Source organism: Lichenostomus cassidix, chromosome 19, assembly GCF_008360975.1.
Source record: "Lichenostomus cassidix isolate B80296 chromosome 19, HeHo_3.0, whole genome shotgun sequence".
NCBI classification, from domain to species: domain Eukaryota; kingdom Metazoa; phylum Chordata; class Aves; order Passeriformes; family Meliphagidae; genus Lichenostomus; species Lichenostomus cassidix.
This window is the reverse complement of record NC_139499.1, coordinates 3,907,890-3,925,300: the sequence shown is the minus strand read 5'-3', so window position 1 is coordinate 3,925,300 and position 17,411 is coordinate 3,907,890. Positions and strand designations below refer to the sequence as shown.

At 47.6% G+C, this 17,411-nt stretch overlaps 1 protein-coding gene across 3 annotated transcripts in view; it reads right to left on the bottom strand.

The window, feature by feature from the left end:
* The window catches only part of CAMKK1 (calcium/calmodulin dependent protein kinase kinase 1), a 90,329-nt gene extending 78,801 nt beyond the window's left edge, over positions 1–11,528 (bottom strand). Inside the window, exon 1 of one of the 3 annotated variants that reach the window (XM_085078851.1) lies at positions 11,114–11,528. The gene's annotated coding sequence lies outside the window, so the exon portion shown is untranslated. Of the gene's footprint in view, positions 1–1,308; positions 1,382–1,630; positions 2,129–11,113 lie in introns of those variants that run through there. The other 2 variants (XM_085078852.1, XM_085078853.1) reach the window with 2 other exon arrangements.
* Positions 11,529–17,411: the final 5,883 nt, after the last annotated feature.

Genomic DNA, 17,411 nt, shown 5'->3' with positions numbered 1-17,411 from the left:
TACACAGCTGCTTGCTCACAGATTGTTCTCCAAGAATGGGGGAGAGAACTGGGGAGGGAAAAAAGTAAAATTTGTAAGTTGAAGTAAAAACAGTTCAATAGGATAGAAAAAGAAAATAATTAATAATAATTTAATTAGAATATACAAAACAAGTGATGCACAATGCAATTGATTACACCTGCAGATCAACAGCAAAGCAGCTCTCCCTCCAGCTGATACACTTCAGGCAAGGTGGGATGATCCCCAGCATTTGAGGAATCTTATTCAGCTACAGTGAACAGCTCTGCAGCCCTCCAGAGAGCAGAGGGATGTGGGATCAGGCCTCCTTCCTGACAAGCTCTGCCTCCCTGAGCACGTGGCCTTTCCCTGGAGACACAGTCAAAGTGAAAGAGGGAGCACGAAGGGCTGGGTCTGAGGTCCTGGGAAACGCAAAACAAGCTGCTCTTCTGGTTCTCCAATCACCAGCAGCATTTCTTTAGCCTTAAGGAGAAATTAAAATTGCCAAGGGCTAACCCAGATAGTTCCTAAAGTGCCACCAAGGAGTAGGTGATCTCTGTTGCACATGGCCCCAGCTATGCCTAAATCAAGAGATAAGCAGGGCTGGAAAATTAATGTCATTAGTCAAACTTGAGAGCAGTGCTGGCTTTCAGCCAGGGCTTACTCCAGATGTGCTCCATGTCCTGCACCCTGGGCTTTGGCTGCTTTACTCCTCCCTGTTCTCCTCACACATGTCCCCAGCAGGGCCAGTGATCTTGTCCTTCTGCTGAAAGGGTCACGGGTCCCAACAGAAAAAGCACAAGTCTGCAGATTTCCAAAGGGACAAACCCAGTGCTTCAATTCCCTGATTTTTTTTTTCTTCAGGCTGAATCCATCTCCTGCCACAGACTCCAGTCACATTCCTGAGTGCCATTTCAGAGAAACTGGTCAGTACTCATGGAGTGGGATCCACCATCCCCAGTCACCCATGTGGGAAGAAGGCAGCAGCCTCACAGGGAAAGCTGTCCCACATCAGCCCAAACAATGCAACAAGGTGGTGGCTGGTCCCATCTCCCTTCCACCTGATGAACACTGTGACCCAGGGGATCTGTGCCAAAGCTGGAAACAGCAGCAGCAGCCCCACAGCATTACATGAACTATGGATTTCCATCCTCCAGAGAAGCCACTAATACCCACAAACCAAAAAACCCCTTCAGTGGTTTCTTCTTGGGATCAGCCAATGCACCAGACAACCCAGAGGCAGGAGAAGGATGCACTTGCCTATGAGAGACCTGCAGCAGCACACAAATGCACTGCACAAGGGACACCTACCTGGAATTTGCTCCTCTCACTCCCAAGCTTCCTTGTTTTCCTGAAGATGATGTCTGCAGCTAAATGAACATATTACAGCAGAAATTTTACTCTTAATTTGTCCCTTGGGTGTTTTGCTGACCCTACTAAGAACTATATTTAAATGTGCAATTTCCTGGCTAGACTCATTTGCAGTCCCCTCCCCGCTGGCTGCCTGTGCAAGCCTGGCCCAGAATCCAATTAGCTACTACCACTCTTTAAATCAAAGGAATTACACTCAAACAAGAAAAATAAAATTAGGGATTTTAATTACATCATTCTTATTATATGTCTAAATACTTACAATTCCCAAGCTCTCTGGGAGATGGTCTTGAAAGGCTAGAAAATGACAAGTTTCCAAGCAGACAAAATTGTAGCCAGAACAAATAATTTGACAGGAGACTCTGCCCACCCTAATCACCAGAGCATGTTTGGTTTAACACACTGCAGAGGTGGATGTAGGACCTGCCAGGTACCATGGATGGAGCAGCTGCTTCCCAGCACCTGTGAGAAGCATGGGGAACCCAAAAGCTTCCAGCTTCTCACATGAAGGAGCAGCTGCATTCCATCTGGTATTAATGTCAGGAATCTGCTTTCATCAGCATCAGCATCACCCTCCTCAATGCCTGGGAGGTGCTCCCATTGCAGCTTCCAAAGTAAAGGAACTGGTTTGCTTCTGAGAGTTTGCTGGTTCACACATAGTCCTGGACTAGCTTCAGCTGGTCCCACAGACATCCAACATTGTTCCCAGCAGTCCCAGCTGTGCACAGGAACAAGGCAAGGATGATGTGGATTCCCAAGGCCACAGAGCCCAGGGGCATTCCTTTTGCTGTCATATCCTTTAAGGATCCAGGTTTTGCAGGTCAGGTTCCCAACAGTGTGATGCTGCGGCTGTCCAGACTTAACAGTGACCTCAGAGGACCTTCAGAGTCCCTTCTGGACAGGCTTTCCCACACCTCCTCCAGCTCACCAGCCTGTGCTTCAGCTCTTGGCTCCTGCCGGCCTCCAGGAGCTGCTCAGCAGATCCCCACAAATCCTTTAACTCTGGTGAATCTGCACAGGACTGCCTAGCCAGAGGGTGGGGCTGTGCAGGGCAGGAAGAGCCAGGCACTGGTAGGTTGGAAGACATCAGGAGAGTGGATGTTATTTGGCTCAAACTTTCCAACTACCAGCACTTGAGAGATACCAGGGCCACACAGAGGTTCAGAGGAGGTCATGGACTTTGGAACAGCCAAGCTGCTGCTGGAAATGGTGTTTCTCAATGTCAGCAAGTAAGGAGTGGCTGGGATGACTTTGCTTCAAGGTATCAACTGTCAGGTTCAAACAAGCTTCAGCTCAGTCCACCCAAAGAGTGCAGTCACCTGTATCTGCTCCTGGAAAACACAGGGGCCACACCTGCCACCAAACCAGGTTACTGCAGAAATTCCACATATGAACTAAACTGCTCCTATGCTGGACAGTTCAGCCTCCTGGGAAATGGAGCAGGAAGGGGTTGATTGTGAGGCACAGGCTTCTTACCAAGAAAGTAGAACAAGAACTGCAGAGGCACCAAGTGATCCACAGGACATGGCAGTGGAAGGGACAGCTCCAGAAAGGCTACACTTGCATGGTGGGACAGGGATTTGCTACAGGAGGGAGCACTGCCAAAATAAATGTATTAAAACACAGTGATGCTCTTTCTTCATTGACTCCCCAATCCCATGCCCTTCGTTTTGAGGGGACAGACAGACATGGACATGGCTGTCAGACTTTTGCAGAAAGCCATCAGCTAGGAAAACCAAATTCCCCAGGAGATGAGCCACTCTGAGCCATCTTTTCCTTCTTTTGCAGGCAGCTACACTGACAACTTGCAAAGACACTCTGCAGAGCTCCCTAACCAGTTTGATGGTGAAGTGTCAGCACATTTCTAGGTTAATAAAAGCTGGGGCATGGGAGGAGAGAGGGAAGGAAGGAGATTGATTGTCTTAGACAAAGAGATTGGAATGGATTTCACAGCAGGAGAAGGTTTCAGGGCAAGGAAAAATTTATTCATACCTAAAGAGCATGGAATATTAAAGACTCTGGGTTTCATTTCCTCCACAAAACCTTAGTGGAATGAGACTCTCAGCACTTTGCAGTAACCACAAAACATCCTCAATGAATCCAGGTGGTTTTATTCAGCTCACCACAAAAACTTAAAAATACCTTGGCATTGCAGCCCTAGCATCTGCAGGAGGCTGGTGCACCCATGGAGCAAGCAAGGGAGAGCAGCAAGGCCAGAGACCTCCCTGGGGATGAGGGGAGGGGGCTTCCATCATGCTGGGCAGGCACTGAACCAAAGGCAGCCCAGCAATATACTGCTTTTGAAGTCAAATAGAAGACTTCTCTTTAGATAACAAAATGCTCTGTGCATCCCCAGAGCATCTGCCACTTTTTTGACTCAGATCTGGAGGCTTATTTTCCATTACTGTGGCACTTCAGACACTGTTATCACCTGGGCCTGATGCTGCACTGGGAAACTGCTGGTCCCTGCTGTGAAGTTTATGCTCTTAACACAATAAACAATGAGGCAAGCAGGCAGATGTTTGGATGAGCATAAGGAAAGCTGTATTGGTTTTGCTCTTTCATTCCTTGGGTGGCTGAGAGGATGTGCCACAGAAGAACCAATTCTCATGGGTGGGACAATCTCATATTGCCCTCTTGCATCTGTGGTAATCATTCTGCATGGAAGACAGATCCAGGGACATTCAGGTGGAGCACAGACACTTTTCAGCTCCTTGGAAACAGCAAACTCTGAAAATTGACCAAAAATACCAGTTCCATTCTGCATTCAGACTTAAATCAATCTATCTGTCATTAAGGAATGGACTCTCAGCAATTGCTATGAAAAAAGCATGCCTTTTTACTATTCTTCAAGGCAAATTACAAGCACTGCTCACATCAAACTGCATGAGAAAGGAGACAGCAGAAGCCTGATCAGAGTGTGGAAGCACCCTGGAAGAGATGCCTGATCTCTCTAACTTGGAAGGGCATATTAGTAGTGCAGCTGACAACACTGAAATTCATGCCCACTACTACCACAGGACAAGCTGAGGTAGTTCAGCTTGTTCTCACTGTTATCACAAATCCCACCCTGCTCATGCAGTAACCCCATACTCCAGCTCTGAGGGAACACATTTCTGTTCCCCCTGCACTCAGCAAGGATTGGCCTAACAATCTGCACTTGGACATCTTTCAGTTTTCCAGCTCCATCTCTCAGCCTGGGGATGAGGTGCTGACACAGAAGGGCTAAAAGACTCATCTCAGGTCTGTTTTACACTCTGCCTGCTAACCTCAGGTATCATTAACCTTTGTCAGTCAGGCTGCCTGACAACCACAGAAAGGTCAATCCAGACTTCAGCATCAAAGCACCCCATCAGTGAGAAGTCAGCAGATGAATCTCCTGTCCTCATACTGCCACTTGAAGTAGGCACACCATTAGCACAAGCAGACCCAAACCCTTAGTTCCAGCACAAATAATCTCCCAGAACAGCACTACCCAGACAGCATTTCCAAAACAAGGTGTGTTTTGTTGTTTTTTTTTTTAATTGGAAGTGTCAAAATTAAGACTTGACTCATTTAAGTGGTTGGCTTCCACATGTGTATTGTAATAACTTGTCACAGGAACACTGCACCAGGTCCTACTGCCTTTCATGTACCTTCATTTCTTTGGCATAGGGTTACTACCTTCTATTTATCACCAGTATCCAAACCCACTTCTCTCTCCTTCCCTCCCAGTTTTTCTACACTAATCTGTAAGCATTGACAAAAGACAGGGGAGGAAGCTCTGCAGCAGTAGAATGCACTTTTCCAAGGCAGCACTCAACTTCTTGAAAGGCAAATACATCCCTTTTCTTTCAAACTACCATCAATCACTTCTCACACACTGCAGGAAGGAAGCCTCCTTCCCCAGCAGAGCTGTGGTTCATCCTCAGATCACATCCATGCCAGGCTCCTAATGAGGAGGCAGCTCACACATCTTCCAGTTTCTTGTCTGCAAATAGTCAAGGCCCCATGGGCTGGGCTGGGATGAGGGAGAGGGAGGGTCTGGCAGCAGATACCCAGCATGAAGCAACAGCTACAGACCCTCGTCCAGCAGGGGTCCCTTTGAGCATCCCAAATTCTCTCTGAGACACCACAGTAGAGCAGCAGAGCAGACTAAGACCACCAGCTGCATCCAGCTCGTGAGGAGGTCCAGGGGCAGGAGTAAAGCTCTGGCAATGCCTGCATGTTGTCAGTACCATGGTGAGGAAGCACAAAGGCAGGAGGTAGTTCAGAGTAACTTCGACAGAGCTGGATGCTGCAGCAGGACAGCATGGGGGCCAGGATAATTAGAGCCAGCCTCAAGTAGGTACACACATGCACACAGTACTCTGCAAAGCTGTGCTGGCTCGTTTTTTTCCCTACTGCTGCCCAAAGCCTTCAGCTTTATCTACTGTGGATGTGACAGCCTCCAACTGTGGGCTTCAGAGGGCTGTACCCATGTTATTTGTGTACAGCAAATCCATCCTCACCAGCTCTTTTGTGGGTTTAGGACTTGCCTCTGTTCTATAGAATGAAAATCTGAACTACTGCCTAGAGCAGGAGAGGGGAAGAAGGGACAGACACCCATGATAAAGTCTCAACATGACAGCAAAATAGTCTGATTTAATAAATACACTCTACAAAAGCAGAGCAAAGCCAAGACAAACTATGGGTGGGTGGTCCAAGCTCTGCTGCATTCACAAGACTGCAAGACAAAATTGTGACCAATCTTTGCAGCAGAGGCACAGCTGAGGAACACGAGGAGAACAGCAGCACCTGACTGGGAGCACAGCTCCAGCACAGCACTGAACCATCAAACACAGGCACTGCAGTCCAGGTCACCAGGGCAGGATGATCTGACATCCCTTGGGATCACTGATTCACACTCTCACCTCAGTCCCAATCAGTCACAAATACAACACTAACACACCCTCAGAAGGTGTTACTTAACCTGGGCTTCCTCAGCACTTTATTCCTCCTTTTCCCACCCTACCTGAGCCCCTAGTTTAACACCCATGCTAAGAACTCAGTTTTTGGGTCTATCTGTGTATTGGAGCTCCAGTTTACAAATGAAATCTGTAGCCAGAGGAAACAACTGAATGAGTCTTCTTTATCTTAATTTAACAGCCTACATATTGAATTCCTTCTCCAGCTGAAAGCCTCATGGGTCTGCAGGACTTGCTTCTATGCTTAGAGTTCAACAGCCGTACCAGAAATCTGTGTAATGTGAGAATGCCAGAGTTAAGACTTTTTTCCTTTGAAGCTGAAGAAAATGTTATCCACACAGCTGTGCAAAGTCAGGAGTCTTGCCCTGCAGTTTCCTCATGGGAACAGGGACCTAACATACATCCCAAATGTATCATTAATGCTCTGTCCTCACAAGGTCACAAAATCACAGTGTCACTTGGCTGAGAAAAACAACCAGCATATCCCAAAACCATTCATGGGATATTGCACAGGAACTGCAGCCTTTGGGGATCTGCTCTCTTCCACCTTGGCACAGAGCTCTGCGATTAATGCAGAGCCCTCTGCCCCATCTCTGCAGCAAGAACTCACATCAACATCCCAGCTCAAAAAAGGATGGGACACAGCCCTCAAGTCCTCACTGATACTGGTGTGAGTGGAAAATACAGGAGACAGGGAGTTGCAGAAGGCAGCAAAAGAAGTGAGGCCATGAATTTGGCTCCACTGCCCTCAGGAGAGCAGTGACCATTCAGCACCAGTACCATCAGAAAGGAAAGCTGGACTTCCATGGCTTTGCTGCTTGTCCAAGGCATACACACAGCTGCTCTGCAGACAGTACAGCACAGGAACAGGAAAAAGGAGAAGCATGTCTGCATCTCAGAAAGACACATATTCAAGTGCTGCTCCAGCACATCACAGCCTTGCTGTTTACACTCACACCAGAATAATTAGAGCAGTCGCTGTTAACTAGCTAACAACTTCAGCATCAACTCTCTGAACAATACTGACGAATTCATCACTAAATTTCACAGCCACCACTCTGCAGAAACACTGAAATCACCCCAGACACAAGCAGCCTAAATTAATCCCACACGGATTCTAGCAAAAAGAACTACAACTATTCCAGCAGTACTTGCCCTAAAATAATGGCTGCCCAGGGCAGCAACCCAAAAGAAACAAATCCTCACCAAACCACACCTTATGCACAAAGTATGACTCAGCTCATGCACTGAGTGCCATCAAGAAATAAAATACAAGGGTTCATACTCGGCCAGGTTCACTCCCTAAACCAGCAGGTTTGTGGGATATGAAGCTCCTGAATATCTAATATACAAAATAGGTATGAATATATAAAATATATAGTAAAACTGAAGATGACAATGAAGCAGGAAAATGTTTCCAAAAGCTTTAACCAGCAGAAAAATTGACCAACAAATCGAGTCTGCAAATTCCTAAGCAAATTAGAACTGCAAGTTCTGCAGTCCTTCACTGCACCTCAGCATTAATGACAAAATCCATAAAATGTTTTTCTGTGATTAAGGACTCAATCTGTAAAGGCACCACCTGTTGCCAAATAAATACACAAGCCTGAGAAACATCTGAGTTTCTGAAGAGCTGGGACACATGTACTCACACCTCACCCACCACCACAGATCAGCAGCCTCCCTCCCACACTGATGAAAATCACTGTAGCTCCTTCCCATCATCATCTTTCAGACTAGTATCGTATTCCAATTTATCAGTTTAATAACTGATTTGTTCTCTTTAGAAGATTTCAGACACTTTTCTCCAACCACACTAAGTTGAACCACTGTCTTAATTAAAATAACATGCTTGACCACATGACATTTTTTTATATCATTCATTCACCTGCTGTACCTGATACTTTAAACATCACAAACATTCCTAACCAATCTTCAGATCTGCCCCGATGACTGCATTATGTCAACAATTGCTTTGTACACTTCAATCACACATTCAACCACAGCCAGCCACGCACATTCCTTTTTCAACCACATATTTTTGGTGACTGGGTCACCTTTCTGCATGTTGGATGTTTGCTTCTTAAAGCAAGTGATACCCTGTGCCAAAAAAAAAAAAAAAAAGACTGAAAATCAGAGGGGCAACAATGAAGACAAAGATATAAGAGGAAGAATTTTCGCAAGGGTTACTGAATACCTGGTTGTCTTCAGAGGGGTCTGCTTTGCTACAGTTTAAGATACAAGCCAATAACATTTTATCTCATTCCAACTTTGTACTTGGCTTTTACACTGACAGCTCAGGCCTTGCTTTCATCCCAAAGATGAAGCTGTAACTCACCTCCTCGCTCTTTCTCAGCAAAGGGACAGATTCAGCTTCCTGAGCCTCCCTCTCCACCTGCCAAGCTACAGCAGTGGCAGGGCTGAGTAGCAGAAAGCATTTGCCAGAGGCTGTGCAGGAGAAGTCTCCCCAACCCCAAGTTAGACATAAAAAGCCACCCAAAAGCCCTGCTTCCCTGTCCTCCTTCCCACTTAAGGGAGCTCCTACTACAGCCTGATGCTGCTCAAAGCTGGGCTCTGCTGCTGACTTCACACAAACCATTTCCCTCCCACCTTTTGCCTACTTGTGTTGCTTAACTCAGCATCCCCACAGAGCCCTGGAGCCAAGGGAGATCTCCCATGTAGCACAACCTGCCTGCCCCTACAACCCAGCATTTGTCAGGGCTGAGGAGCTGATCAGACTGACCGACACTGCACCTGCCCATCATCCACCTGTGCTTTGGGGCACTAACAGGTATCTTCTCTCCAGACATCTTCCCAAGGCAGACTAATTGCATTGATTTCAGATTGAAATATTGATTTCAGATCCTATTAAACTGCCTTCTCCAGCTCCAGCACTGACAAAATCTTCACACTGAGCTCTTCACCAACACACATCCCTTCTCCACTATCTTGGCATGCCTGGATTTATCCTCTCTGCCCCTCAGCCAGGCAGATACCTCCTCTGGAGACCCAAGCCACCCTGTTAGAAGCCATCCAGCACCCTCAGCCTTTTTCTGAAGCCTCTTACAAAAGAAGTTTCTCCTTCCCCTGTCCCTAGGTAGCAATGACCCTATAAAGGCTCTTTTAAAGTCAGCACTGACACTTAACAGAAGATTTGTCTTTCAGACAGAACTGATCTTTCCACAGTTCATGAGAAAGTTCCCCAAACACAGGGTTAATATATCCTTCAGTAACTTCATGGAACAAACACCAGCAAAAAGAGATGCTGCACTCCAGCAAGCAGAGCCTTGGCTGAAGCACAGTGACACAGCACAGTGCCACCTCTTCATGCCCAGCCAAGGTCTAAACCACAGTTTTTGTGGTGACCACTACCTAACTAGTGCTTCTTGCTCCAGCAAACAGAACACTGTGACACCATCCTTCCAGACATCCCCTCTGCTGCTGGCTGAGGACATTCCTAGTGCAGCCACCCCACAAGAGCCCGTAAGGGAAGGGAAATCCCACAACCCCTTCCCAGCAAAAGAAAAGCTGGGCCTTGACAGTCTAGGTAGTGCAAGGACAATTAATTGTACCAGGCAAAGACATTCAGGGCTTAATGAACACATTAATTAGGGAGCACAGGGCAGCAGCACAGGCTTTGCAAGCCATGGCACAAGTACAGCATCTTCTGGCTGTGTGGAGTGATGGGGAAACTCACTGCTCTCTGGGGCAATGCCAGGACAGGTGAGGCCCTCTTGCAGCTCTGCTCCAGAAGCACCTGGATGAGCAGCTCTGCCCACCCTCGCTGAGCCAGGAACTGTCCTGGGAGCACTCACACATACCCCACTCCACCCCATAAGAGCCATCCCAAACCCAAGGAGAGATAGCTGGAGACAGCTCCACACAGAAGGCACTTCTTGCCAGTGAACACAGCTTCCCTCAAGGAAAGAAAACCATCGGGACCCAGTGGCACAGCACCTACTGTGACTTAAAGCCCAGCCTTCAGACCACATCAAACCATGACATGCCTCAACTCCTCACTGGAATGATAAGAGCTGGTGCTTACGCTCCTGGTTGCTAAGATCTGACCTTCTCCAGGCAAAAACCAAGGGAGCAAACCCAGGAAAGCAAATTTATTGCTCTGCCTGGAGTTTAATCCCATTCACACCAGGCATCCCAGCCGAAGCAAAGGGCTCACACACAACAAACCATGCACAGAACATGTTGGAGCACAGCCCCAGCACACTGGCTTTGGTTTTTCTCTTCAAGCAACTGAGATAGCAGCTCTCTGCTCGCCTTATCCAGTTTCAAAAGCAGCACTTCAAAGCCATCCCATGTCAAACTCCAGAACAAACTGAAGCTGCCAGAGATGCCTCACAGGGAGGAAGTTAACACATGATGGGAAGCTTAATGCGGAATCTCAGACTATTGTAAACAGAAAAGCAACAGTTTCCTATTAAACAAAACCTTTCCCATAAGTTACAACCACAACAGAATGGTAATTTTAGCCTCATCAGAGCAACTGAAGAAAGTGATATCTCTGCAGGATCAGCAGTTTTTCTTGTTCACAGCACACAGGCCTTGGAGAGCTGCAGGTTATTGTCCCTCAGAGCCAAGGTAAGCAGAGAGGAAGATAAGCTCCTCTCACGGCAGCCTGGCTGCCAGGTGCGTGCTGTGAGACACGGCCAGGCAGGACAGCTCAGGCCAAGGCACTGACCCACGGGAAAACCCAAACTTCAGGAGCTCAGGCTGATCCCAAGGGCAGCACGGAGGATTAGCAAGCAGTGACAAACCTGCACGGAGCTCTCCGCACTTCTTACCTTCTTCTCTGCCCCCTCGAGAAAAGGGCAAGAGATGGCTGGCGTGATGGTCAAACTGCTAAGAATCCCAGCTTTTCAGAAGGATTTTAATTTTTTTCCCATTTATTTTTGAGGTCGGTAGAACCATCACCTCCGGAGCTGCAGCTGCCGGGCGCATCCCCGGCCGCACCGCGGCGGCTCCGGCAGCCCGGTGGATGAGTCGGCTGCCCGAGCCCACCCGCGCCGACCACCCGGTCCCACCCGCGTCCCCTCCGCCGCCGCCGGGACGGCTGTCCCCGCGGGTTGTGCCCCCCGCGCGCCACTTGTCGCTGTCCGCCGAGGGCCTCGCAGCGCGGCGGGCGGCTGCGGTGGGTAGCCGGTTCCCGGCGGTCGCCCCGTCCCCGGAGGGCAGCTCACCTGCGCGGGCTCCGCCGCCGGGTCCCCGCCGGTGCCGCCCGTCCGCCCCTCAGCGCCGCCGTTCGCGCCGCCCGCCCCGCCCCGCATTGGCCGCGCGGGGCCGGCGCGAGCTGCGCCCCGCCCCGCCCCGCCCGCGCGCGCGCCGCCCATTGGCTGGAGGCGGCCGCGCCTCCCGGGGCGCGCGCTCGTGCGGCCGTGAGGGAGATGGGGGGGCGAGGAGGCGCCGGGAGTTGGGGGGAAAAGGATTTAAAAAAAAAATTAAAAAAAAAAACCTAAATTTTTTTAAAAGTGAAAAAAAATCATCTCTTTTTCGGCGGCGTGTGGTGTCCAGCCAGAAGCGCATAAGCACATCTTGGGCGCGGGGTCTTGGGTGAAAACACGGGACGTTTTGCTAATTTCAGCATCAGTTAAGTTGGAAAACACCTGTCGGGTCCAGCCTGTGACAGAACAGAGCGCTGAGAGCCACGTCCGGGGACGGTGACTCTCCCATCTCCCTGGGCCACTTGTTCCAATGCCTAATCACCCCTTCTGCAAAGAAATTCTCCCTAAATATTCCCTAAGATATATAAGATATATGCCAGGGAAGGTGGCACTGACAGGCTGGGAGCTGAGGGCCCACCGGCCCCCGGCTGAGGGACACAGCTGGAGGCACCCAGGATCCTGGCACACAGCATCTTCTCATCCAGGCTCCGTGTCTAGAGTAGGAACACCCAACCTCACCATACACACTTTCTGCAGTCTTACAGCAATGAGGAGATATGCCGCAGATCAATTAATTCCACTGCTGTTCTTCAAGGAATTCCTACAAGCAAATGCCGTCTTTGGTTTGACTCATATTTTGGCTTTATTTTTCCCTCCCACTCTCTTTTACCTTCTTGACTTGTAGTTGACTGTACCCCTGGGTCGAGGGGTTCCCACTGCACCCAGCAGTGAAGTGTTTCCAGTGGGATTCGTGAAGATGTTGATTTTGTGACAAGTGACTCGTGGCAGGACTTGCTGGGCTCTGCTGTGACTCCACTCACAGTCAGGGTCCCCACCAGGAATCTTGGATTTAGTCAGAGAGCAAGAGTTGGATTAAATCCACAGCCTGACTCAACCCACTGCAGACTGCTGCTCCTTCCTGCTGTGACAACAAGGAGATAGAAATGCATGTGCTTGCTTCCAGTGGGTCTCAAATAATCCTCTGCTTTGGAAACAAATTAATTTCTTACCATGGGTTTTATAACTTGAAATAACTCAACACATTAATAATGCAGCTTGTGCTTTACTACCAACTCTTTTTCTCGTCTCAGAAAAGCTTCCCCTGTTGTCACTGGGTTGAGAGAAGTATCAAAATGCAATTACGAGACGCTATTCATTAAAACAGCAAAGTCATCTTGTAAGCCTAGTGAAGACTGTGATTTTTTTTTCATTTAGTCATTCTGTGGGTATGTTTATTATAGTCAGATATACCCTGCTGCTATTTGCTATGTGCGTCCATGTCTTACTTTTCCTGCAGAAATGTGCTTTGTCACCCTGGCTGGTCACAGGCAGCTGAGCAACTCTCTCCAGATGAACAGGTTTATTCAGGGCTAATGCTCTTTCATTTCCATCTAAAATATTTGTGCTTTCTCTTTGCCAGTTTTCAGTCAAAACCTCTTGGAATTGAAATGTTATGTGGTTCAAAGCTCGACTGCTAAAGAGTTGCTACATTCACTGAAATGATCCCTTTTAGAAAACTACAAAGTGTTGTGTTTTCAGCTCATCTGAGATAAAATCCAGAAGAGATCTTCCATGAACAGGAAGCACTGGGGCAGTGAAGAGCTCTTGGAGCAGGTGAACAGCAGCATGATAAGCAGTGAGAAGATGGCAGAGCATGCTGCATTTTGGATGACCAAAACCTGCAGATGTGGCACTTAGGGACATGGTTTAGTGGCAGTGGTTTGTGGTTGGACTTGATGATCTCAGAGATCTTTTCCAACCAAAATGATTCTATGATTGTAACAGCACAGCAGAGAGCACCATCACCTTGAGTTTGTGCTTCCAAAGCTCTTGGCTTCCGGCATCTCTGGATATTAGCTAATGACTCTGATTATATATCACCTCAACACAGCCAGCAGCCTGTGTGTTTGCCATGGTGGACTCTCAGGAAAAGTAAGACAAACCCATGAGCAAAAGCAAAGCCTCTTCCCAGCCCTGAGTGAAAGCCCCAGCAACCTCCTTCTTGGATGCCTGGGAGTATAGTATGTGCCCAGGACCCAGGAATGTGGCTGTGCCTGTGGAGGGACTGTGCTCCTGTGGCTCCAGGGCATGAGAGATGCTCTGAAAGACCGTGTAAGCCAAAACTCTGACCTGTTGCACAGAGGCTTTCAATTTAATCAAGCAGGGCCTTGCTCATGCAGGGCCAGCTCAGCTTCTCCTGAACAATAAGTGAACCTTTCAGCCTCCTGCTCCTCTTGCCTTAATTATTGCTGAGGAAGTTTTGCAAGGATTTTGGAAGTCATTTGGTGTGATTCATTTGGCTTTGAGAGGTTTACAAGATGCTGACTGTTTGGAAAGTGATGATATTTGTCCACTAAAGATCTGCCTTCTTTAGCACCAGGCAGTTCAATTACGATGATGTCTGAAGCAGAGTTTAGCACCAGTATGAAGGTTTGAAACTATCAACTCTGGCAAGGACTGCAAGCACTTCACTTAATGAAAGAATCTGGTTGGCTCAGCTCAGTCAGAACCTGCTGTTTCTTCCAGAAAAGAAAAAAACCCAAAACAAATCACGCGCCTCATTTTCCCTTTTCATCACACACAGGTGATTACACTGCAGAGCAGCTGTGGCCAGTGGAAAGAGAGTCACAGACAATGTCTCTCTGATGCTTAGACCATGATGGGTATAACAATGTTAAAATAAGACTTTGATATTTCTGTTCAATAATGATTGAATATAGTTGGTTGGTAACTGATTTTGCACATGTTTTTTGGGTGCAAGGGCTGGGAACGTGTTTATTTAACCTGGCCTTGAGTTACAGTTATGAGGGGAGAGCTTACATTTCCCCAGGCATGTCACTATTATGCTTAGATTAAAAAAAATTTAAAACCATCGTTTTTTTAGGAAATCTCTTTGTGGTGCCATACAGCTGAGCAGGATCCATGCTTGGTACTGGTTGGCAGAGCCCTGTTCACTGAAGCGATCCTGATTCACCCCTGCTGAAAAGCCCATCAGGTGACCTCGCTGTTGCTATATTTCAGAACCCATTTGGACACTTTTGAATTTTACGCTTTCTAAAGTAAGGCAATAAAGCAATTAGAAATAGATAACAGAAGGAGAGAGCACTTCACCGAAGAAAGCCAAAGCTTATAGTGTGGCATAATTAATACAGGACTGGCAACAGTGAAAATGGACTGTAACAACCTCTCTGTCCCCAGGATGGTGGTTGCAGGCTGAGCTGCAGATGTCAAGTGCTTGAATGGCCAAGCTCCTTTTGCCACCCAGCACAGTCTGGCTTGAGAATGACCAGGTGTGGGACAGAAGGAAATAAAAGCATCTTTCAGAGCTAGGAGGATATGCACGTTCCTGCCAGTCCTTCACTGTGTATCAGCCAGAGGATTTATCCAACTGAAAACATGCTCCCACAGCAAAAGAGAAAGGGAAATAGTGTAACCAGAAAGGCAGGTGCTTTTTTAGGGAAAAATCCAAGAATGTCCTAAGAGGAGGACTGGGTTAAAAATAACGGAGTCTGCTGTGCCATAGAAAGAATGAGTGGGCTTAAAAAGAGGAGAGGTTGCACAGGAAAGGAGTTATCTACTGCTTGAGTGTTACTCATTTTAATTTGCCTTGTTACAGTGTCTGGAAGCACCAGGTGGAAATCAGGGCCTCATTGTGCTGGGAATTGAGCACAAACATAATGATTAAATGTTGCCAGCTCTGCAGAGATTGAAATATAATTCCTCATCTCTGCAGAATCACTAACCAGCATAATTGTTGCCAAATAAGTTTTTCTGTAATTGCTCCTCTGGAATATCTGTACGACTTGATTTTTTTCAAAATAACCATGCCTGAGGGAGTGAAAAGATATATCTGTGCAAGGTCCAGCCTAGTAGCCTTTACAGATAACAAAAGATGGTCAGAAGCAGAAAATTCTCACTACATTTAAATCCATGTTCAAGAATTATTTGCTTGTATCTTGGTTTCCCTTTCTATAAAATGGGAATAGTCACACTGTACTCATTGCTTGCTTTTGTTATCCAACACCCATGATCAAGGCAAGAGTCCTCTGTTAGACCTTTGGAGCACTGACACCATCACATACAAGGGGCTGTTCCTGCTGATTGTAAAGATTAGGGATTAGCTGGATAATATATATTCTTTCTGGGACAGTGTTTGAATTGCTGAAAGTTCATTTTCTATTAGTATTTTTCTATTCATTAATAATTGTGAAAAAAAACAAAATGCAATTAAACAAGGAGTTAATAAAACCCCACAAACAGCCCAACCCTCAGTTAGCCACAGCATGAATGGAAAGCAGCACAGCAAATTGTCATTGAAGGGATCTTGACACAGTGACCAAATCCCTTTGGGATACTGAACACTTGATCTTGCTTCTCAGAGGTCAGAGGACACACTGACCACATCTTAACAGCTTCAAATGCAGTTGTTTCTGGCCACAACACAAAGAAATACTTCTGTCTAATAACAGTAAACTCTCCTCTGTCCCTCAGACCAAGATCAGGTCAAACCAAGAGGACAGGAATATGACCCTGCGGGTTACCCACACTTCCCTGCTGGGACTTGCAACACCAGGTGTCTTAACCTGGGAGCATTTCCATTTGTGAGGTTCTAGCTTTTGACTGTTGTGTCCTATCCTTCAGTAACTTGGCGTGAGTTCTGGCACAGTGGAAGACACTGGGAGGGGGCTGGGAGTTGCAATGCTGAAGTGGAGCATCTGTACCAAGGAAGGCTCCCCAAGGGGCTGAACAGAGCAACCTTCCTCCTTGCTTTCCAACCCCTGAACACCAGCTCCAGCCCCTCTGGCAAAAGGAAGGCCTGAAACAAGTGCCCTGGACTTCCCCTGCCTTTTCATACAGCAGAGGGGACCAGCATATGCTAAAATTTGACACTTGCTCAGTTTCCTCCAGACAGCAGTGACTCTGGCACCCACCTGGGAGCCACAGGGCCTGGGACCCCTGGCTTTGGGGAGGAGCTTGTTTTGGGGAAAAATTTAAAATTGCAGTATCTCATTCTTCTGGTTGCAGAAATTATGAATGAAAAGCAAAGGATCTGCAAAGATTGTGCATTTTAAAAAACAAGTTAAAGAGATGAAATAAATCCTTCCATGATTTTTAAAGCAGCCTTGGGACTTTTAGGCATCCCAGCTCAGAAGTTTAGAATAGCTACCAGAGGGGATCATTTACAAGTTGCAGTTTTCCTGATTTCATATTCTGCCTTTTAGTTCTTCCTAGGAAAGAGTAGGGGCTTTGCATTACAAGCAGCTTGAAAGATTAAGCAGGCGGAAACACCCCGCAGCTCTACCTGGAGCCTTGCATTCGTTATTTTAAGTTTTGACCGGAGATTGACCCGGTGTAAGTGGCTGCGAAAGGTTACCTGAACACTCTTGTTTCACTCTGTCTGGAAACTGGCTTTTCCTCAGGCGCGTCTGCGTGAAATGGTCTTGCAGTCCCCTCTGCTGGTGGCAGCTTGCTGGGGAGCTGCACCGTGGCACCGCATGGGACCGTGCAGTGCTTGGCCTCGATGGCCGATGCAGGAGAGTCCCCCGGGGAGATGGGGGATCCCCCAACCCCCGCTGAACAGGCACCGACTCCTCCAGAGACCAGGCAGCTTTCCCCTACCCTCTCTGCATCCTTACTGTAAGCACCTGGCACCTCTCTGACACAGGACAGCAGGACAGGAAAGGGTGGAAAAGTTAACCAT